Raw genomic sequence first — 23,785 nt, 5'->3', positions numbered from 1 at the left:
TTGGCCGCTGAACCTTAAACTGAATCCTGACTACGACCACGCTTTTCGTTTGCTGCAGGAAGGAATAAACAAGCCTGGTTTATTCTCCTGCTGTTTCTGAGTAGCAGAGAGGAATCTGCTACCAGTCTGTTGTTTACATTCTGACTCCTGTTGATCCTCTTTTGTTTGCATTGTTTGCCAGGCTGAAGTAAGCACTTTTGATTTAATCCGGATTATACTTCTGTTTAACCCGGTTTATCCCTTTGAACCGTTTAAGCTCAAACTGAGCTGTTTTTGTTACTTATCACACTGAAGTCAAGTGTTTGCCCTGTTCTTTGTTTCCTACGGGCGTTTTTAGTTCTGTAACCTCAATAAACTGAGTTTTGTTTTACTCGCTGGCATTCTGTCTGTGACAACATGAGTTACCATGTTCTGGGCTTTACAGAATATAACTTACAGTGTTTAGCACTGGGGGGGGGGAACTAGGCTCATGATGTATCCAGACTCCCAATTCTTTAATTGTAAATCTTTTCCACCTGATTCTGGCTGGTCAGTGAGACATTAAGTCAGCAGTTCTCAGTCTGTGGATCACCAGGTGTTTTGGCCTACAACTCCCAGAAATCCCAGACAGTTTATCAGCTGTGAGGATTTCTGGGAGTTGAAGGCCAAAACATCTGGGGACCCAAGGGTTGAGAACCACTGCATTAAGTAGATCTGAAAAGTCTGAGGTTTTCCACATTTGCTCAGTCTGAAGGTCTAACATAGAATAGTCCTATAAGTGAAGATATCATCGAGCCATGAGGAGAGGCAGGTAAGAAATAAAATTAGCCACATTATATAGTATACTATAGTACACTTTTTACAAAACTAAATATTATTTCTAATGTGGCATCACTACAGATTAGCATTTGCAAATTTCTGCAGATATCCTCTGGTCTCTTTTTGGCAATGCAAAAGCCACTCTGGTTATAACATATAAGGCAGAGGACAGCAACTTGTTGCCCTCCAATAGTTGCCCACCATTTCCATCAAACCTGGCCAAGATAGCCTAATTTGCAATATCTGGAGAGCCACAAGTTGCCCACTCTTGAATTACAGAAGTGAAATGTTTCCGTGCAAATGGATGGAGGCTAGAAAAGGCCCTTTTTAGGACATGGGTTGTTGTAGTTTGACTACAACTCTAGAGGCCAAGGTTTGCTTCCCTGCTCATTCATGGAAACATATTGGGTGACCTTGGATGAGCCACACACTCTCAGCCCCTATAAAGTCCTATAATAGTGCCACCACTAGACTGAAACAACTTGAAGGCAAAAGCAACAAACAAGAAGTGTTAGTTACATTGAATTTTCAAAGAAAAGTAAGTACTATCTAATAGAGTTTTCAGACAATGCAAAATGCCTCGTGAAGTTCTAGGAAGACATTTACAAGACTCTTCCATTTACCATCCTAATTCTGAATTTTTGATGTGCTAAAAATGCACAACCATTCTGTGTTACATAAATTACATATTTAGTGCTTTTAAGTATTACATATGCAAGCTGCATTTCATTGTGTTTTCTTCTAACCTCTACAAATGAGACATTTAATTTAATTTCTGACATCTTTCCTGCATGTGCAGAAAAAAATGACTAAAAAAGCAATTAATTATAAGTAATGGCCGGTAAAAATACAAATAAATCTACCATGTTAAAAAGAAAATATTACCACAACAATAGCAATTACATTTCAGTCTTGAAAACCTGCTGAGAGAGAAACATCAGATTCCAATTTCAAATCTTATGGTATGCGACAAAAAACTTTCCCCTCTTTTCTCACTTCTGACAACTTTCAACTTCTATTGTTTTTCTGAGCTTTTGTATTTTAACTTCTGAAGCAAGTTAAAATGGTTATAATGAGGTTCTTTAAGAATGGGATTTCAGCAAAGATATAACAACAAACGTGAACAGTTCACTGGGGCACATTATTTGTTTTCTGTTTCTGCTCTTGTTCTATCTCAGCATTTAGACTGGAAACATAATTCCTCACTTTGTTCTGGTAATTGGACTATGGAGAAATGTGGTCTGATTCTGAAAGCTTATGGGTCATCATCGGGTACCTGCAGTTAGTAATGTGGAGGAAAAGGTTTACAAACAGCCATGTGGGGTTAAGCAGGCTTTCTATATGCACCAGAAGAGTGTTTGGCTTGTTAAAAGTTAATAGCATTTATAAAAGCTGGGAGAAAGGGGGAAAGGCATGCAAGCTATGACCTCAGCAGGAAAAGTGGCCAGGTGCAGAATCCCAAATGCTATTTAGTGCAACATCATTTTATTTGGCAAAGCAGTAGCAAAATGAATGCAGACACACAAATATAAATTCCAGCCTCCTAGTGGAAGCAATCTTCTGCTTTTAATGTATTTGTTGAACAAGCGTTTACGGTCTTGAGTATGAAGCAGAGGGAAGGAACAATCTCCAGTGTTTAAAATCCAGGCTCTTTGGGAGTTTGTAAGGTGTTTTCAGCAAATGTTGTTGCTGTTTCTGTTGTATGACTTCAAGTTGTTTCTGACATATGGTGACCCTAAGGTGAATCCATCACTGGGGTTTTGTGATAAGGAAGAAGCCCCCGGTGGCACAATGGGTTAAACCCTTGTGCCATCAGGACTGCTGACTTGAAAGTTGGGTTACTGACCTGAAGGTTGCTGGTTTGAATCCAACCTGGGGAGAGTGTGGATGAGTTCCCTCTGTCAGCTCCAGCTTCATGCAGGGACCTGAGAGAAGCCTCCCACAAGGATACTAAAACATCAAAAACATCTAGGAGTCCCTTGGGCAACGTGCTACAGACGACCAATTCTCTCACACCAGAAGTGACTTGCAGTTTCTCAAGTCCCTCCTGGCATGAAAAAAAAGTGACAAGGTTTATTCAGAGGGGGGTTACTTTTATCTTCCTCTGAGGCTGAGAGAACATGACTTACCAATGGTCACTTAATGGGTTTCCATGCCAAGCAAGGATTTGATCACTGGTCTCCAGAGTCATAGTCCAGTGCTCAAAATTGCTACGCCATGTCAGAAATAATGTTGGGTGTCATTATGGGCTTCAAACACTTATGGAGAACTTAGCAGAAATGTCAAGCTCCCAGCATGCCACTCTGGGTAACCTGTGGTACAGCAAAAGGGACTTTTCCTGTTCCTGAGGATAATAAATTGAATGCACAACAGCTATCAATCATGATTCTAATTCTGATTATTCACCTTCCCTCTGTAAACAACATCCAGTTTTGCCCTTCTTCTAGTTATTAATAGTAGTAGTATTTATACCCCAGCTTTTCTTGAATATTAGGACACGAGATGACTTATCACGTAAAATAGAGGTTCCTAAACTTTGGTCCTCCAGATGTTTTGAACAGCAACTCCCAGAAGTCTCAGCCAGCTGGTCCAATGGTCAAAAATTCTGGGAGTCCAAATCACCAGAGGACCAAGGTTTGGGAATCACTGGTGTAAAACAAGTGCAATACAGGCATAACTCAGTTTTATCCTCATCCAGCCCCCTTTTCCTCTTTTTTGTCTATCTCAGTGGTTCTCAACCTGGGATCCCCAGATGTTTTTTGGCCTACAACTCCTAGAAATCCCAGCCAGTTTACCAGCTGTTAGGATTTCTGGGAGTTGAAGGCCAAAAACATCTGGGGACCCCAGGCTGAGAACCACTGGTCTATCAGGATGCTTTTTAGTAGTATTGGCATTAGGAAGACAGTAAAGAACCACAGATTTTTGATGTTTAGCTGCAGTGTCATTCTATAGCAAACAATGCAATAAAACATAAATTAGAAAATAATGGGATCTATTCTAGTCAATTGTACTATAGCCATGTGTGCTTCCCTACAACAGGCAAGGTAAGCAGCAGCTGCCTCCAAAATCCCTTACTCAGCATGAGCAGCAAACAGGGAGAAAGGGGGAGAACAGATGAAATTTGAATGAGATTTTCCTGCTTCTTGCACAGGGTTGGACTGGATGGCTCGTGAGGTCTCTTCCAACTCTACGATTCTGTTATTCGTCTCCCTCACCAGCTACTCCTCACATAGATCTAAAAAATGTCCCCCCAAAAATTGAAATTATAATAAAAGTGGTTCAAATATTTATATTAACTACTCCAAGGCTTGGTTGTTTTATTTCACATACACATTTTGTTAGTTTGGATTAAAAGGTTTGCTGAACTGCTCATCTTATTTGTTCTGCCGAAACCTACCTCTGTTCTTTCCATGGTATTTCCTCTGGCATTAATTTTTGGGTTAATTAATTAATTAATTAATTTACTGTTCTTATTCCCCACACTTCTTACTACTGAAGGGGGACTCTGGGCGGCTTACAACTATGGCAATAATTCAATACCAGATTCAGACAATAACAATATCAATAAAATACAACATTATAAAACTGTAAAAACATATAAATATTGATTATAAATAATCTTTCAGATGATTAAAACATATCAAAGGTGTAGCAGCAGCTGAGCTTTATAAAAATCAGAACAATTGCTTTCACCATTCTTATAGAAGTTCTGTCATAGTTATGGGTCATATTAATCCCCAAAGGCTTGCTTAAATAGCCAGGTCTTAAGATTTTTCCTAAAGCTTAAAAGTAAAAAGTCTGTTTTGATGTCACTGGGGAGGGAGTTAAAGAAATAATGCTCAGAAACTTATTTATTTCATTAAGTGAGGCATTTTATACCCATATAGATAAAAACCTACAAGGTTTAGAATAGGTTAAGGGTTAAAAAGCAGATTGAAAACAGTTCAATGTAAGTAATGCTGCACCTTTCTTTAAAAACCTGCCAATGGAAGGAAAGCAAGAAAAGGGTCATTCTATCCTCCCAAGGAAGGGAGTTCTAGAGTCTAATAGCAACTATTCAAAAGGCTCTGTCTTGTGCTTCCTCAAACCATCTTCTGTGAATAAAAGAGGGATGTGTTCTGGGCATCTGGAGCCAGCCAGGCTCATATGGGAAAAATACAGATAGTCTAATCTAAACCATATAAAGCTTTATGGGTCATAAGGAGCCCTTTGAATTATGCCCAGAAACAGATTGGCAGTCAGTGATGCTGTTATAAAAGGACAGCTATATAGTCCCTGCAAACCACACACACACTGTTAACATTCTGGCTGAAGCTCTTTGTTGTATCAGTTGCAACATCCAAGTCAGTGCAGATCTGAGTGATTTTATCTGCAAAGTACTGTACAAATTCTTCACAGCAAGTTGCCAAGTGGTCTACAATTTCTACTCGAGGGCCAGAATGTAATAAACTTTGACCACTTGAAAATGCTTTGCAGGAAGGCTCCTTGAAGATATAATGGTGACTGAAAAGAAGCGTTTTTTGCTGCCTGCACTATCACAGAGTCGGCCTGCTAATATGCTTGAGCCGAGGGCTTCTTAAGGTTTTCTGCTGACAACCCCTTTCCACCAAAGAAATTTTATGTAATCCTGGGTATATAGGTATATAAAATAAGTATACAAACCTAACATATACTGATGCTCAATCAGAATTTGCAAGGCTTATAAACAGGCTGGTAACCTATGGATGCGAGAGCTGGACCATAAGGAAGGCTGAGCAAAAGAAGATAGACGCTTTTGAACTGTGGTGTTTGAGGAAAATTCTGAGAGTGCCTTGGACTGCAAGAAGATCCAACCAGCCCATACTCCATGAAATAATGCCCGCCTGCTCACTGGAGGGAAAGATATTAGAGGCAAAGATGATGTACTTTGGCCACATAATGAGAAGACAGGAAAACGTGGAGAAGAAAATGATGCTGGGGGAAAAGGAAGGAAAAAGGAAGAGGGGACGACCAAGGGCAAGATGGATGGATGATATACTTAAAGTGACTGGCTTGACCATGAAGGAGTTGCGGGAGGTGACAGCCAACTGGTAGCTCTGGCTTGGGCTGGTCCATGAGGTCTGTCGGAAACGACTGAATGAATAAACAACAATGAAATACAGCTGAAGCATTTCCTGCAGAGTCCACTGTAAACACGGCATGTTGTTGTAACAGACTTGTGTAATGTCTAAACAGCCAATACACTAGAATAAACAAGCAGCAATTTTTGTGACCCTAACACTGAACTAAGGGGACCCCATCTGGGGTCAAAACCCACAGTTTAAGAAACAGTGCTCCAGCCCATGTTTAGTCACTGAGCACCAACCTCAGAAAAGACTAGAAAAAAGTTCTAGTATGTCTTATGACCTCATTGTATGGGCCGCCGGAATCACTACACATTGGGGCAAATCCAGCAGTGCCTGCCGGGGTGAACATGTCAACCCACATCGCCTGACTTCCCCCCTACCTCATCCCATGGGGAGAAGCATCTGCTGCCCGGCTTTACCTCATTGATCTCTATTGTAACACAAAATCCCTCCCATATCGCTGCTGTGATGGCATTTGCTGGTTCTGCTTTAGTTTTGTGACAAAGCCCTGTCAGAAGTAGTTTAACATCGTGGGATGGGAGCCGGTGGTCTCCATTGCAAAACTATAGAGAAACCGGCATATGCCACTGAAAGTTACCCCGTCTGATGAGGTGGACAGGCTGGATCTACACTGCCCTATATCCCAGGATCTGGTCCCAGATTATCTGATTTGAACTGGACTATATGAGTCTACACTGTCAGATAATCTGGGATAAGCAGATATTTTAGGGTCAGACCCTGGGATATAGGGCAATGTAGACCCACCCTAGATCAACCGATCAATCGGTCTGTCTGTCTGTCTCCAATTTAGATCCAAGAATGACCCTGTCAGGAACATCTTTTAAGGTGATAAAGTCAGCCCTTCATATCCACAGATTCTGCAACCACATATTCAACCATTAACAGCTCAAATATATTTTTTAAAGCAAGCCTAGATTTTGACATTATATATAAAGGGACCTGAGCATCCATGGATGTTGGGATACATGGGTGGAGAAGGGTCCTGGAACCAGATGCCCATCAGTACCATGTACTAACCTCAACATAGAAGATATAAGCATGTGGAATCATAGAATTCTAGAGTTGGAAGAGACCACAAGGGCCATCCAGTCAAACCTACCAAGCAGGAGCACACTATAAAAGCACTCCCAACAAAACATCAACTATGTCCCGAAAAGCTGGATCACCACCAAAAGTGAGGAAACTCTGTATAAAGTGCAGTGGGGGTAGTATTTAACTAACTCCTGGTGAAGCAGCTATGGGAATCATCATTTCAAATTCCTCATAATTCTGTTGTTCCTACAATCGGTCACAAAAGTACACAGAGGATATTTGCAAAATTGCAGGACAATGGCTGCAATCACCTCAGGCAGTATTTCTATCCAGATGACTACAGATGTATCTGCACTGTAGAATTAATACATTTTGACATCACTTTAACTGCCATAGTTCATTGCTATGGAATCCTTGGATTTGTAGTTTGGTGAGCCTTCAGCACTCTTTAGCAGAGAAAGCTAAAGACCTTGTGATAGCATAGTATTGAGCCATGATTCCATAGTATTGAGCCATGGTTGTTAGCGGTGTCAAACTACATTAATTCTACAATGTAGATATGCCACGCACCCTAAGAAAATGCTTTAAAACACACTTTAAAAGAAGGAGGGCTTTTCCCTGTTATGCTATCTGCTGATGCCAAGGTATCAAAAAGAATATCTCCCAGTACTTCACAGCTCCCGCTTCTCTCAGGTAGTGGTGTGCAAATTGTTTTCCCATTTTATTTTGCAGTTGTTTGAATAAATTGAAGTAAATCATGAATGAAGTGAGAGAGAAACTGGGACTTTTTAAAAGTGGGATGGCAGAAAATTAACTAAAGCCCCAACTACACTGGCATATAAAATCCAGATTATTTGCTTTGAAGTGGATTATATGAGTCTACACTACCATACAATCCAGTTCAAAGAAGATAATCAAGATTTTATATGCAGTGTAGATGGGGCCTAAGACTACTCCTACCAAATCAGGCCAGATGAAGGTTATAAGAAGAGCACACATAAATGACAATGGGTTACATTTCTTCCTTCCAGATCTGTTATCATTTCCTCTTTTAAAAAAGTAATCTGAATGAAAAAAAGAAATAGGCTGTCTCAAAGAACCCATCAATGTATTTCATGTATGCCATGTATCCTATTTGTTAAGTCAAATCATGCCATATATATCCTCCAAAACTGTAGATCTATCCAATCATTTTCATGTGAATGCAATAAGAAAAAGGCAGAAAAATAAGTTTATTTTCTAGATCAATAATTTGATAGATCAATAATTTTCTTACATGAAGTATTACTAAGATTCAATATAATTTTTACAAACCTTTAAAAGAAGCAGAGGTTTGAAACAATATATTTTGAACTGCACGTCCTTCTCCAGCTAGCATGACCAGCAACCATGCTGTCCGGGAAATTATGGAAGTTGTCATTCAAAAAAAGTAATTTTTCCCATGCTATGCAGTTTGTGTCCTACTGAGATATTGAGTAAAATATTGCTTCTCTGATTTTATTCATAGATCCAGAACTAAAAGGACTGCAGACTTGCTTTAAAAAACTAAAAGACAAGCATTCAGGTAGGGAGTTGTAATTTCTTTGCGAAAGCAATGTCCCCAATAGGCAACCTGCAGATACAGCCTCATGAGGGGCATTTAATGTGTGCCAGCTTCAATCCAATTGGTATTTGTTAAAAGCCAAGGGCAATCTTTCCCAGCCATTCCCTTTCCTCAGTCTTGGTAGTTTCAAACTGTTTTGAACTGTTTTAGAAGTTTTCTTATTATTTTACAAAGTGCTAGTTTGGAGTGGTGAGAATAGTGCCATAGGGAACAAAATGCTCATTGACCTCATCCCCATTGTTTATTTTTCACTCAATCTTAATATTCTGGAACGTTTTGGGAAATACGGGGAGTTGTAAATGAAAGTGCTTATTTTAAAGAAAAACACAATTCCAATAATGAAATGAAGATTCTTCTATTAGTAAATGCCGTAGCTGCTTTTTGTCCTGGTGTGCATTCACTAGCATGGCATAATGGTCTGAACATTGGACTACAACTCTAGAGACCATTGTGAACGCTCCTTCAGCCATGAAAACCAATGGGTGACCTTGGGCAAGTCACACTTGCTCAGCCTCAGAAGAAGGCAATGCCAAACCTCTTGTAAACAAATCTTGCCAAAAAATACTGTGATATAGTGGCACTACAGGTTGAAAATTAGTTGAAGGCACACAGGAGCAACAACTTCCACTAGTTAACCATAATGGCTTGATACCACTTTAATTATGGAATTAAAGTTCTCTGGAGGACTGTATCCAGTTCTCTGAAACACTTTAATTATGGAATTAAAGACAGAAAAGGCATCAAAAAATATTTTATGCCCTGGAATGTGGGTTAAGTCTTTGGTACTAAACAGAGTGTACCTTAGGAGCTGGATGAGTCTCTTTAGGGCAGTGGTTCTCAACTTGTGAGTCCCCAGGTGTTTTGGCCTTCAACTCCCAGAAATCCTAACAGCTGGTAAACTGGCTGGGATTTCTGGGAGTTGTAGGCCAAAATACCTGGGGACCCACAGGTTGAGAACCACTGCTTTAAGGAATGACTTTCAGAGGCAGCTTTGGATATGGGACAACAAATTTCTAACTTTGGGACAGACTACAGGAAGCTCAAGAGCCTGCATAGTGTAGTAGTTTCTGAAGCTTAATCCTGACAATACAGAGGTCCTCCAGGTCAATTGTATGTCTGATCGGGGCATCGGGTGGCAACCTGTGCTTGACGGGGTCGCACTCCCCCTGAAGGCGCAGGTCCGCAGATTGGGGGGCCTCCTGGACTCTGCGCTGACGCTTGATGCTCAAGTGTAGGCAGTGGCTGGGAGGGCCTTTACACTATCAAGACTTGTGCACCAGCTGCGACTGTACCTTGTGAAGTCGGATATGGCCTTGGTGGTCCATGCCTTAGTGGTCCATGCCTTAGTTACCTCCAGATTGGATTATTGCAATCTACTCTACATGGGGCTACCCCTGAAGATGGCCCGGAAACTACAACTGGTCCAGCGCTCGGCAGCCAGATTATTAACCGGAGCAAATTACAGGGCGCGGTCAACCCCCCTGTTTAAGGAGCTCCATTGGCTGCCGTTCATTTTCCGAGCCCTATTCAATGTGCAGGTTATCCCCTATAAAGCCCTAAACAGTTTGGAACTCACCTACCTTTAGGACAGCATTTCCCCCTATGAACCTACACGGTCTCTTCGTTCATCGGGGAGGCCCTTCTCTCGCTCCCGCCACCTTCACAATCACGGTTGGTAGGAACAAGGGAGAGGGCCTTCTCCGTGGTGGCCCCCCGGCTCTGGAACTCACTCCCTAGAGAGATTAGACAAGTCCCCGCCCTTTTAATCTTTAGGAAGACCTTAAAACCTAGCTCTTCCAACAAGCCTTGGGTGATTGATTTCCGCCCCTGTAAGGCTTGTTCTGGTGGTATACATCTGTTGCACTTTATTCTATCCCTTCATTTGGAATAGTTCCCATGTTTTACCTCATTTTTAGTCCCTTACCTGTGATAACATTCTCTTGACTTCATTCCTGAATACATGCACTTTATGGCCCAGTTATTTTTATGTGCTTTTATGTTTTTATTCAATCCATGTTTTATTGATTTGTTATTGATATGTTTTTATTGACTTGTTTTACTGATGTGTTTTACTATGTCTGTTATGTTCGGGCTTCGCCCCGTGTGAGCCGCCCCGAGTCCCTTCGGGGAGATGGTAGCGGGGTATAAAAATAAAGTTATTATTATTATTATTATTATTATTATTATTAGTTTCAGCATTGGACTACAACTCTGAAGACCAGTGTTTGATTCCCCACCTGGCCATGGAAACCCTCTGGATGACCTTGAGGTCTTATACTTTAAACCCCAGAAAATCCCATAGTAGATTTGCCTTAGGGTCACCATACAATAGAAAAAAAAACTTGAAAAAAAATACAACTGCAGCAGGGAGCACACAAAACACTTGTTACAATAATTCTGACTGATTGCCAATTCCTGTCTTGGCACAGTTCAAAGTGCTGGTTATGAGCTATATGGGACTTCTGTCTCTGAAAGACTATAGTTTCCCTTTAAAACCTCATGATTTAAGATCTACTGGTAAGGCCCTTCTCTGTGGTTCACAGTTGTATCTGGTGGAAACAAGGGGGAGGTTTTTCTCAGGCCACATCTATACTGCCATATAATCCAATTTCTGAATCCAGATTATCTGTTTTGAACTGGATTATTGGGCAGTGTAGACTCATATGACCCAGTTCAAAGCAGATAATCTGTATTCAGAAAGATGATTATATGGCCTGCGGTGGCGTAGCCGGTTAAACCACTGAGCTGCTGAACTTGTTGACCAAAAGGTCAGCGATTCAAATCCAGGGAGAGGGGTGAGTTCCCACTGTTAGTCCAGCTTCTACCAATCTAGCAGTTCAAAAGCATGCAAATGTGAGTAGATCAATAGGTACTTCTCCAGCGGGAAGGTAACAGCGCTCCATGTAGCCTTGCTGGCCACATGACCTTGAAGGCATCTATAGACAATGCCGGCTCTTCATCTTAGAAATGGAGATGAGCACCAACCCTTAGAGTCGGACACAGCTAGACAATGTCAGAGGAAAACCTTTACCTAGATCCAGCATCAGTATCTTCTCATAGACTCTGGAGAAAGGCAACACTGACACCTTCCCTACCACAGTATCTTTCCATAGGTTGATTAAGATTTTCTTATTAAACAGATTTTTGATGGCTGACAGCTCAAGTGACTGGGTCCTGCAGAATTATGCTGTACCGTGTTTAATGCATTTCTCTTTTTTAAGAGTGCTGCTGATTTTAACTGCTTTTAATTTTATAGATTGTTTAATTATATGTTTAATGCTTGTATTTGGGGGGGGTTTAGCTATTTCTCTTTTAACTGTTGTAAGCTACCTTGAGTTACAAATTGCAAGAATGTAAAATATTATCATCATCATCTCAACACAGCTTTCTGTTGCTTTCTGGGCAAACAAATCCAAACTGCTTCCACTGCTACTGTGATACTCAAAACTTCCCACAAAAAAGGAGGATTGAATTGTAGCAAAGGTATGTGAAAATTGACAGGTGACTTAAAGGCACACACACAGATCTGAATGAAGATTTTTCTTTACAGCTGTTCCTCCACATTTGTGGCTTTGATTATTCACAGGTTTGATTTAAAATGTTCTCTCTAGCAATCTTGAAAACCTCCTATGTGATTTAATAAATAGCTTCCAACAGAATTTGACCATATAGTTGTGATGGAAGGTCTAGAAATTCTTAGAGAGGTGTTCTCTCAGGTAAAAACCATAGCAATTTCTTTATTTGTGGTTATTCACTTTCATGGCAGACCAATGCCCCTAGTCTTAGTGAAAGACTAAGTTCGCAACCTTCCTAATGCCACAACCCTTTAATATAGTTTCTCATGTTGGGGTTACCCTCAACCATAAAATAATTTTCATTGCTACTTCATAACTGTAATTTTGCTACTGTTATAAATCATAGTGTAAATATCTAATATTTTCATTCACTGGACCAAACTTGGCACAAATACCCGATACACCCAAATACTGTGGTGGGGGGGGGGGGTGTTGGGGGATTGATGTTGTTATTTTGGAGTTGCAGTTGCTGGGATTTATAGTTCGCCTGCAATCAAAGAGCATTCCAAACTCCACCAATGATGGAATTGAACCAAAGTTTTGAAGTTGAAGACCTTGAGTTTTGAAGTTGAAGACCTTGAGTTTTGAAGTTGTAGTTCACCTACATCCAGAGAGCACTGTGGACTCAAACAATAATGAATGATCTTGACCAAACTTGGCACAAATACTCAATATGCCCAAATGTGCACACTGGTGGAGTTTGGGGGAAATAGACCTTGACATTTAGGAGTTGTAGTTGCTGGGATTTATAGTTCACCTACAATCAAAGAGTATTCTGAACCCTACTAATGATAGAATTGGGCCCAACTTCCCACACAGAACCCCCATGACCAACAGATAATACTGGAAAGATTTGGAAGGAATTGACAGTGGTTTAGGGGAAATGTAGTTCACATACCTCTGGAGAGCACCAGAGGGTCTTTGGCGACCCCTCTGACACCTCCCTTGTGACCCCCCCCCCCCACCGGGGTCTCAATCCCCAGGTTGAGAAACACTAAGGTAGAGGGTTGATTATACTCAGAATTGAAAAAGAACATCAATCTAGGGCCCAATCTTCACTGCCATATAACCCAGTTATTGAATGCAGGGTTTTGTTTTGTTTTTTGCTTTAAACTGGATTACCTGACAGTGTAGACTTGTATAATCCAGTTTCTGACTGCAGATTATCTGCTTTGAGCTGGATTATATGACAATGCAGATTTATATAATCCAGTTCAAAGCAGATAATTTGGATTCAGAAACTAGATTATATGGTAGTGTAGATGCAGCCACTGCGGAATCTTTTGCTGTTCCTCCTTGGTCATGCAACATTTCACAGATGAAAACCAGGACACATGGAGCCAAGCAACATCAGAGTGTAGTCTAGCCAAGATGAAGATAACAAAAGTTGTAAACAATGATGAACACACTAGGTAGGAGAGACTGCAGCAGTTTGCTTTTCCTTGGGCCTTCTGGAAAAAAACATGATCTTCTTCTTTCTTCTTCATTCCTCTTTGCTGTGTTAACTGAACACAAACTACTTTGCACTTTCAATTCAGCCGTGTGTAACAATTGAACTGTTCTGAGGACAAAGCACTAAAGTGGAAAGAGGAGAGAGAAACTGTAACATTGTCAAAGCAGCTGAAAAAGTGGGACAAGAGAGGATTAATCAAGACTGTCCCGCTGAATTTTGAACAATTTAGAGTCCACCTTAAAAGCTGCACAAAAATTTTGTGGATATTCCATTTCAAATTGATTTGGTGTGATAAAACAGCCCATAAGCACTGTTTTGAAATGTTTTGATCACATTGTTCCAATTGTCTATTGACAGTCATAAAGTAATGTAGGACATAATATCAGAGGTTAAAAGTTGTGAGAAATCCTTTTAAATGATTTACCCCTTTCATCTACCATTGCCTTGAATACAGTATTGTACAACAGATTTTGTTCATTTTTCATTTCTCATTTTCTATGTAGTGGAGCCCCCAGTGGCACAGCAGATTAAACCACTGAGCTGCTAAACTTGCTGGCCGAAAGGTTGGTGGTTCGAATATGGGGAGTGGGGTTTGCTCCCACTGTTAGTCCCAGCTTCTGCCAACCTAGCAGTTCAAAAACATGCAAATGTGAGTAGATCAATAGGTACCGTTCTGGCGGGAAGGTAACAGCGCTCCATCTAGTCATGCCAGCCACATGACCTTGGAGGTGTCTACGGACAACGCCGGCTCTTCGGCTTAGAAATGGATATGAACACCACCCCCAGAGTCAGACACAACTAGACTTCATGTCAGGGGAAAACCTTTACCTTTACCTATGTAGAATCAGTATATATTATAGATTTTTAAATTTTAATTTATTTAAAATTCTAGCACCAGAGACATACAAAATGTAATCAAAATGTGCATTAAAAATCTTATCACATTATAAAACTTTTATAATACACAAACATTGTCATTTGAAAGAGACATCAACCATACATGTATACTAAATAAAAGTTCAATGTTTGGTGTTAAATCAAATATGTTGAAGGTATATTTATTCATTGTTAAATTTTCAAGCTCCAAGGCTACTTGAGATATTATCCTAAGCTAGAAGGAGCATGAAATGTTCCCTACCATCATTTAAGTGTAAACACAATTAAAACCTTGCTGCTTTAGCCAAGTATCCCTGAACAAATGCGTAAGATAATACTGATCACTTTCTCCTAGACTCTCTGGCAACTGCTCCAAGCTGAAACAGGAAAAGCAATTTCAAGGGATAATTCTCAAGTTAAGCTTTACATGTTACTCAACAGCTTTCCTTAAGAACTTGATTCTATCTGTATAGATTCTTGCAAAATCCTTTTGTCGCCCTTGTGTACATCAGCTCTAATCTTGTTTTCAAATTTACAACGTTCAGGCATACTGAAGAGACTTAAGGCTGATAGAGACAATTCTATTCATCTGCTGCCTCAGGCCTGGTTTGACAGCTACAAACAGCTAAATTCCACCACCTTGGTTTTGTGTTGGTCCCCCCTCCCCCTTTCTCTCTCTCTCTCTCTCTCTCTGGGTGTGTTCCCTCCTAAACCTTTAAAGTTCTGTCCAATTTTATTTTGGAGATCCATATAGAAGTTATTTATTCCAGAATATTTTCTGTCAACTCCTGGTAGAAATAAAAGACATTCATACATCTTTCCAAGCTTTTAACACAGTATAAAATTAGAAAGAACAATAACAAAATCTGGTAGCTTTCAATCCATCTGGAAGTTTGTAACTCGGGGACTGCCTACGCATTCATTTCTGTATAATATCTGAAAGTCCTAGAAGCTGATTTCAGACATCTTAACTTGAAACATTTCAGCAAAACGTGTAGTATTATTATTAAGGGTTATCCATTTTAACTCTGGTTTGAATATTCTAACCCAAATGCCAGAATTCAGGGTTCTAAGGGTCTGCAACGGAGTGATCACTTAAAATGAGGATCCTTCCCAGTATTTGAATTAGGTAAAGGTAAAGGTTTTCCCCTGATATTAAGTCCAGTTGTGTGCAACTCTGGGGGTTGGTGCTCATCTCCATTTCTAAGCCGAGGAGCCGCCGTTGTCTGTAGACACCTCCAAGGTCATGTGGCTGGCATGACTGCATGGAGTGCCATTACCTTCCCGTCGGAGAGGTACCTATTTTTTTTTAATATATATTTATTTGTTTATTAGAAAATAGTTTAATACAACAAAAGAGTGAGAACAATTTTGATATAGAAAGTGCGGAAAATGAAATTAGGATAGTGGAGAAGTTTAAAAGCTTCAAGAAGAGGGGAAAAAAGCAATCAAAAATACCCCAAAAAAAAAAAAAAGGAACTTCCATCTTTGCCTTTGTGTTTCCCATTCTCTAATCCTGAGGAAGGGGGTGATCTATATATACAAACCCATTATAGATCAGCCACCCTCACCTTCGTAATAAAGGCCATCATTCGAAAAGAAAAAAGAAAAAGAAAAAATAATAATAATAATAATAGATGATAGCCTTTCTATTGGCTGTGTCACAGATTCTTTGCTTCCAATAAACAGAGAGGTACCTATTGCTTCCAATAAACGGAGAGGTACCTATTGATCTACTCACATTTGCAGGTTTTTAAACTGCTAGTTTGGCAGAAGCTGGGGCTAACAGCGGGTTCCCACTCCACTCCTTTCGGTCTGCAAGTTCAGCAGCTCAGAACTTTAACACGTTGCGCCACCTTTACTGTTTTTTAGCAGGAGGGCCCAATTGAGCTAAAAATATATGAAGTCACTAGTTTCACTTCTAATATGTATAACACTGAAAAGATAAAGTTGTCAAAGTACAGAGCAGCAGAAAAAGGGGAAGACAGAAATATAGGTGGATAGACTCAACCAAGGAAACCACAGTCCTGAAATTGTTGGACCTGAGCAAGTCTGCTAATAACAGGGTGTATCTGAGGTCCCCATTGATAGGGTCATTATAAATGAAAGCCCATTTGATGGCAGTTAACTACCAACACCATCATGCTCATCATAACACTAGCCATAGCAGCCTAGCAATACCCTCAAACACAATTCAATAATATGGGCAGATGTATTAATCTATATCAGGAAACAAATTCTGCTTTTATCCCTACCAGGATCTGGTCTTTTGTAAGTCTAATAGGTCTCAATTGTATATTGGAGCCCCCAGTGGCTCCGTGGGTTAAAACCTTGTGCTAGCAGAACTGATGACTTGAAGATTGGGTTGCTGACTTGATGATTGCCGGTTCAAATCCAACCTGGGAAAGCATGGATGAGCTCCCTCTATCAGCTTCAACTCCATGCAGGGACATGAGAGAAGCCTCCCACAAGGATGGTAAAAACATCAAAACATCTGGGCATCACCTGGGTAATGTCCTTGCAGAAGGCCAATTCCCTCACACCAGAAACAACTTGCAGTTTCTCAAGTCGCTCCTGACACAAAAAAATTGCATATTCAAGATCAAGACATTTCCTAAATGCTTTCCATTACATCCAGGGATGCTCACAAGATTGCCTGGAAAATCTTCCCCTCCCCACAGTACTATGCAACTTGCAGCTAAACAGCAGAAACAGCAAAGTTTATCATCTGTGATAACCAAAACAGGCCAACACTTTGATCCTGTGAGCCCCGGAACCATGAGAACTCATCTCACAAACATCTGTCTTTCTGTACAATTGCATACATACATACATACATACACACATACATTTATTATTACGGTCAATAACGAGTACAAAAAAGAACAAATGTCAAAATAGGAACATGACCTAAATTAAGGTATTAGGAAACATTGTTAAAAGCGGAGTTCAAAGCCAGTATTGAATATGATAAGTATATCAGCAGTATGAGCAGAGGGTGGCAAACTGGAGATTTCCTTAGATCACAAGATCTTAAAGGCAGCATTTCTCAACCTTGGAGTCAGGACCCCTGGGGGGAATCACAAGGGAGGTATCAGAGGAGTTGCCAAAGACAATCAGAAAACACATAGTTTTGATGGTCTTAGGACCCCTTTGGCAGAGAAGGCTGGATGTAGATGAAATACCACTCCAGAACTCAAGGTCAATGCCCACCAAACCCTTCCAGTATTTCCTGCTGGTCATGGGAGTTCTGTGTGCCACATTTGGTTTAATTCCATCATTGGTGGAGTTCAAAATGCTCTTTGATTGTAGGTGAACTATAAATTCCAGCAACTACAACTTCCAAATGACAAAATCAATCCCTCCCCCAACCCCACCAGTATTCAAATTTCAGCATATCAGGTATTTATACCAAATTTGGTCCAGATCCATGGTCGTTTAGGTTTACAGTGCTCTCCAGATGTACATCTCCCCAAAAACACTGTCAGTTCCTCCCAAACCTCTCCAGCATTTTCTGTTGGCCATGGGGGTTCTGTGTGGGAAGTCTGGCCCAATTCTATCATTGGTGGGGTTCAAGGGGTTTTTTGATTGTAGGTGACTATAAATTCTAGCAACTACAACTCCCAAATGTCAAAGTCTATTTTCCACAAACTCCACCAGTGTTCACATTTGGGCATATTGACTATTCATGTCAAGTTTGATCCAGATACATCATTATTTGAGTCCACAGCGCTCTCTGGATATAGGTGAACTACAACTCTAAAACTCAAAGTCAATACCCACCAAACCCTTCCAGTTTTTTCTGTTGGTCATGGGAATTCTGTGCGCCAAGTTTTGTTCAAACCCTGGAGATCAGGGCTTGAATCTCCATTCAGCCATAGATCCTGAGTGACCTTTAGGAAGACACACTCTCTCAGCCTCATAGGAAGACAATGGCAAAGGCACTCCAAACAAATCCTGCCAAGAAAACCCTATGATAGATCTGCTTTAGGATTGCTGTAAGTGAAAAAGGATCTGAAGGCGCACAACAACAACAACAACAACCACAACAACAACCACTATCAGAAATAACTATGATGATGGAGTTCTGTCATCGTTACATGTGACATTGCAGGATCTTATTTATTTATTTATTTACAGTATTTATATTCCGCTCTTCTCACCCCGAAGGGGACTCAGGGCGGATCACATTATAACACACATAGGGCAAACATTCAATGCCCATAAACACATCAAACAGAGACTGAGAGACACACGCAGAGGCAAGTTAACCTTCTTCTGAGGGGATGTTCGATTCTGGCCACAGGGGGGAGCAGCTGCTTCATCATCCACACTGACGGCACTTCCTCATTCCAGGTCGTAAATTAGTTAATCTTGCCTCCCCACTTTATAAGTGGTACCTTATCTCCTACTTGATAGATGCAACTATCTTTCGGGTTGCTAGGTCAGCAACAAGCAGGGGCTATTTTTTATTTTTAATTGACGGGTGCTCACCCCGCCACGGGCTGGCCTCGAACTCGTGACCTCATGGTCAGAGTGATTTAAGGCAGCTGCTCAACAGCTGCGCCACAGCCCGGCCCCACTCTTTCTATGTATAGAAACACTTAATAAAAACATTTAAAAAAATAACTGTATTCTCAATTCACTTCAGACACGATACATAAATAAGCCCCAAAAAACCCCATTATAGGTTCGCTTTAGGACCACCATACATCAGAAATGACTTGAAGGCACACAATAACAAGGGAACACATGTATTTGTGCTACAAACTAATTCTTCTTGGCTAGCTGATATGGAGAACGAGCAGTTTTCCAAGGTGCCAGGAACCAGTACTAAATTTGTGCCCATTGGGTCCAGCTGATTCTTTCTTGGAAACTTTTCATGAACGGGCAGAAAATTGGTTCACAATTGTAAATAGCACTGATCAGGCTGGTGTCCTCCATAGACTACAACCTGAATATGATATGGATTGTATTTCCATAGGAAAAAGCTGTTGTATGGATCTGAAAAGTCCTACCTATCTTGACCTAAGTTTTTGTGTTTTTGCATTTGGCACCGATTAAGAGATATTTAGATACTAATAGAGGAAAAACGTTGAGTCTAAGATAGTCTGAGATATATCATTCCCTACGGCAAGTTAATCAGTGAGGATGACACTCATTATTTAAAGTAGACTGTAGTTTAGCATAAGTATTTATTACAGGCAGTGGCCTGAATCCAATCACTACTCCCAACTCAGGCAGACCCATTGCATCAATGGGATTTATATAGGCATTGACTTACCACTCAACAACTGATTTGTTGACTTTACTGTACTCTGATGGGTGTGTTAAAGTGACTTGTACCATAAAGGCAATGTTGAAAGGTTAATTGGGCCTATATGCAAGGCCTAGCTTTGCATATTTTGATCTGAAAATCCTACCGAGGGTGATAAACCACTGAAAAAACAAAGGGGAGTGACATTTTCCCATTTGCAGTGCTTAATCTTGCAAGGATCCTTTACTGTAAATAAAGCTTGATTGAAATTTCTAGGGCCAATTCTCTATAGAGGCTCCAATCTTATCTTGTTTCCAGGGATGATAAAAGTGGAGCAGATGAGGAGCGGTTAGGAAACCTCATTACTGTCTCTCTCAGATTCTTGGGTCTCAGCTATTGCGTTCTGATGGACTTTCTTGACACCAAACATTAGGAGTCTTTCAGCAATTTAATGAAAAATGCCTTTCAGGTTAGTCAAGGAAAAACAGCGGCTTAGAAGCTTACATCTGTTGACTCAGTACACGGAGCCTTACTTTAGTATGTTACTAACTCTAAAGAAAGAAAAGGAACAAAATATGGCATGGTAGTGACAAGATTTCTCAGTTGATTTACACTTGCCTAGACAATTAGAGATCTTTCAATGAATACGAACTTCTGATCCTTAGCAAATGGTATGCAGTTGTAACATTTCATCTGAATTTCTAACCTGAACTCCCTTGTTTCTGAATTTGGGATCTTTGTAATTGGAATATGTCCAGACTTAAATTCGCATTTAAATAAAGGTACATCTTCTGAAAGTTCATTAATAGAGATACTGTGTCGCCATATTTATTTTGTCTTATGGTATTTTTAATACTTTCAGCCTATTATTGAAGGTAAAACCCAGGCTTGGCTGATGGGAGGTTTTATTCTTAATATTTCATAGGATCACAGGATACAATATTTCGTTATTTATCATTGTAAATTGAGAAAAGTGTTGTCTGACATAGGCTAATGTATGATGTTCTCCTCACAGACTAGAAATGGGACTTTTTGGAATGTGAAACACTCAGAAATCTAGGCCAGCATAACCACTGACCATGTTGTCTAGGAAATTGTGGGAGTTGTAGTTCAACAAAAGAAAAAACATTTCCAAAACTAGCATCTACTATATCATTTAGGGACAATACTCCTAAATGATGAAACCCTGTGCCCATTGGACCCCTGATATCTTGTACAGGTTAGACTCCATCACTCATGGATGTGACTGGCATGCATTGCCATCTAAGAAATTAGTATATCCTCAGCCATTCCCTATTTCCTATCCATACATTTGGGGACACATTGATAGGGCTTAAAGCAGTAAGCTTTGGTTCATATGGTGTTCTGGATTTCAACTCTCAGAAGCTGACATAATAATAATAATAATAATAATAATAATAATAATAATAATAATAATAATAACAACAACAACAACAACAACAACGACAACTTACCCACTTTTCCCCAAGGCTCAAGGAACGGTATAGCATAGATTAAAATATAACGTATAACTAAAAACACATGAACCATTTAAAACACATAGATTACAAACACATAAAAATAAGATTGAAACACAAACTTTAAAATAATTCATACATAAACTTAAAAAGTCCATTAAAATGGAAAATCTTAAGTATACCTATTCAGAAACATATGCCGGCCACTCTAATGGGACTTCAGAGTTACTATGCAACCCAATCTAATGAATGTTAATTTGGTTGATTGGCTCACTGAGTTGAGACTTCCTCCCAAACAAACTGTGCATTAGGATTTCATTAGTCATTCTTTTCTCTTCTTAAATATTTCCTTTCCTATTGTATACCTCAGCACACACTTAACATAAAAGAAATTAACTGACACGCTAGAAGATGTAATGCATTAGTATTTTTAAAAGAAATAAGCCCATAGAAAAGCAAAACTTGTTGACAAATTCATATATATATATATATATACACAGTAGAGTCTCACTTATCCAACCCTCACTTATCCAATGTTCTGGATTATCCAATGCATTTTTGTAGTCAATATTTTCAGTACATCGTGATATTTTGGTGCTAAATTCGTAAATACAGTAATTACTACATAGCATTACTGCGTATTGAACTACTTTTTCTGTCAAATTTGTTGTTAAACATTATATTTTAGTGCTTAATTTGTAAAATCATAACTTAATTTGATGTGTAATAGGCTTTTCCTTAATCCCTCCTTATTATCCAACATATTCGCTTATCCAACGTTCTGCTGGCCCGTTTATGTTGGATAAGTGAGACTCTACTGTATGTATGTGTGTGTGTGTGTGTGTGTGTGTGTGTGTATTCATTCTAACCCTGCAAAACCAGCAACAGCTAATTATTTGCTTTCATTGAATTCTGGTCTTAAGAAGAAGTGATAGTTTCCCTCTTACAACTCAAAATATGCTCTGGAGGTCTTTATCTTTACTAGAGCTCACTTCATCTAATGCAGGAGTATGTGGCTTTGTAAATAAGTGTAGAGAAAACATTGTGAAACCTTGCGTCACATGGCAATAAAGTATGGAAAGTACAGGGTGATAATTCAACTAAATGGGAAATATCGTTTTCCAATCCTATCTGTGTCGACTCAGGAATATGCCTTGTTCTCTTGTGAAGGATATATTCTCAAGTGTAAATAGAAGAATAGGAACTGTTCGGCCTTCCAGATGTTCTTGACTGACACATATCATCAGCCCCAAAACAGAATAGGCAATGGGTCCAACAACATCTGGAACAACAATTCAACAACATCTGGAAACCCATGTGATTCCCATTCTTGGGGTGTAGGTTTTCCTAAATGCCGTACTATTTCATACTACCAAAACCCACATATTTCATCACCTTTAAACATTTAGGCTTGCTAATTTTGGAACATATTTCTAAAATTAGCATACGATGAACTGAAATGTAATTTTGAAAACTGTATATACTATAATAAATGTATTAACTTTGAAGAGCGTGTGCAGCTTATTCTGAATCAGACTGACATGTCAGCTGAAGCAGTGCAAATGGCTTTTAAAAATTCTTATTTAACTTTCTCTTGCGAATTTCTAATGAAACGGGTCAGTGTTATTCCCATTATACAGAGAACTGAGGCTAAGATGATTTATTTAAATCTCAAATGGGATGTCAACAGAGTTTTTAAATTATGTAAATACAGCCTAAACTAATTTATCTGCTATCCACTAGGACAGTTAAATTTCCATATCCTCAAGGAATGAATACATCCTGCACTATTAAGTTGTGAGAACCCAGATTCGCATTTTTGCAGAACATCTGATGTTATGAAGCCTAAATCCTCAATACAAAAAGGGACAACGTTGCACTTCTATGCAAAGTGAAGACACTTGATTGTCAACATATCAATGTATGACCCATGTTGCATACAAGTGTCAACCAAAGAGGTTCTTCTGCTTGAGGCAAAAACCAATATGGTAACTCATTTTCATTCCATTTACTAAAGGAGTCTAGACTTAACAACAGAATTTTTTATTTCATCGCTGCTGATGGGAAAACATCTTCCACTTCACCTGAAGGAACATGTGAAGGGGGGCTCTATACACTGTAGAATCAATGCAGTTTGATTGCCACTTTAACTGCTGTGACTCAGTACTATCAAATCATGGGAGTTGTGGTTTGTTGAGGCACCACTCTTCTTTTTCAGAGAAGGCCAAAGACTTTGTAAAAATACAACTCCCATGGCAGTTAAAGGAGTGTCAAACTGCAATAATTCTACAGTGTAGATGCACCCTAAGTTAGGGAGTACATGACAAGTTCTAGAGCATGTGAGCTCTCTCCTCCAACACAGCGGAAGAGCTGAGGAGCTCAGAAGACAAAGATGGAACTGAAATTAAAATTTCATCAGTGTAGACCAGGCATGGACAAACTTCAGCCCTCCAGTTGTTTTAGACTACAACTCCCACAATTCCTAACAACTGGTAGGCTGTTAGGAATTGTGGGAGTTGAAGTCCAAAACACCCGGAGGGCTGAAGTTTGCCCATGCCTGGTATAAACCCATATAATACAGTTCAAC

General features: G+C 39.8%; 1 protein-coding gene across 3 annotated transcripts in view; it reads left to right on the top strand.

Moving 5' to 3' along the window:
* The first annotated feature begins 660 nt into the window (after positions 1-660).
* The window catches only part of LOC100560626 (cryptic protein), a 37,904-nt gene continuing 14,779 nt past the window's right edge, over positions 661-23,785 (top strand). The window contains exons 1-3 of one of the 3 annotated variants that reach the window (XM_008103197.3): positions 661-790; positions 8,464-8,520; positions 11,944-12,042. The gene's annotated coding sequence lies outside the window, so the exon portion shown is untranslated. The remainder of the gene's footprint in view (positions 791-8,463; positions 8,521-11,943; positions 12,043-23,785) is intronic. The other 2 variants (XM_062972093.1, XM_003216447.4) reach the window with 2 other exon arrangements.

The sequence above is a fragment of the Anolis carolinensis genome, chromosome 2, assembly GCF_035594765.1.
Source record: "Anolis carolinensis isolate JA03-04 chromosome 2, rAnoCar3.1.pri, whole genome shotgun sequence".
NCBI lineage: Eukaryota > Metazoa > Chordata > Lepidosauria > Squamata > Dactyloidae > Anolis > Anolis carolinensis.
Note: the sequence above shows the minus strand (reverse complement) of the source record. Positions and strands in the feature narration are given on the sequence as shown.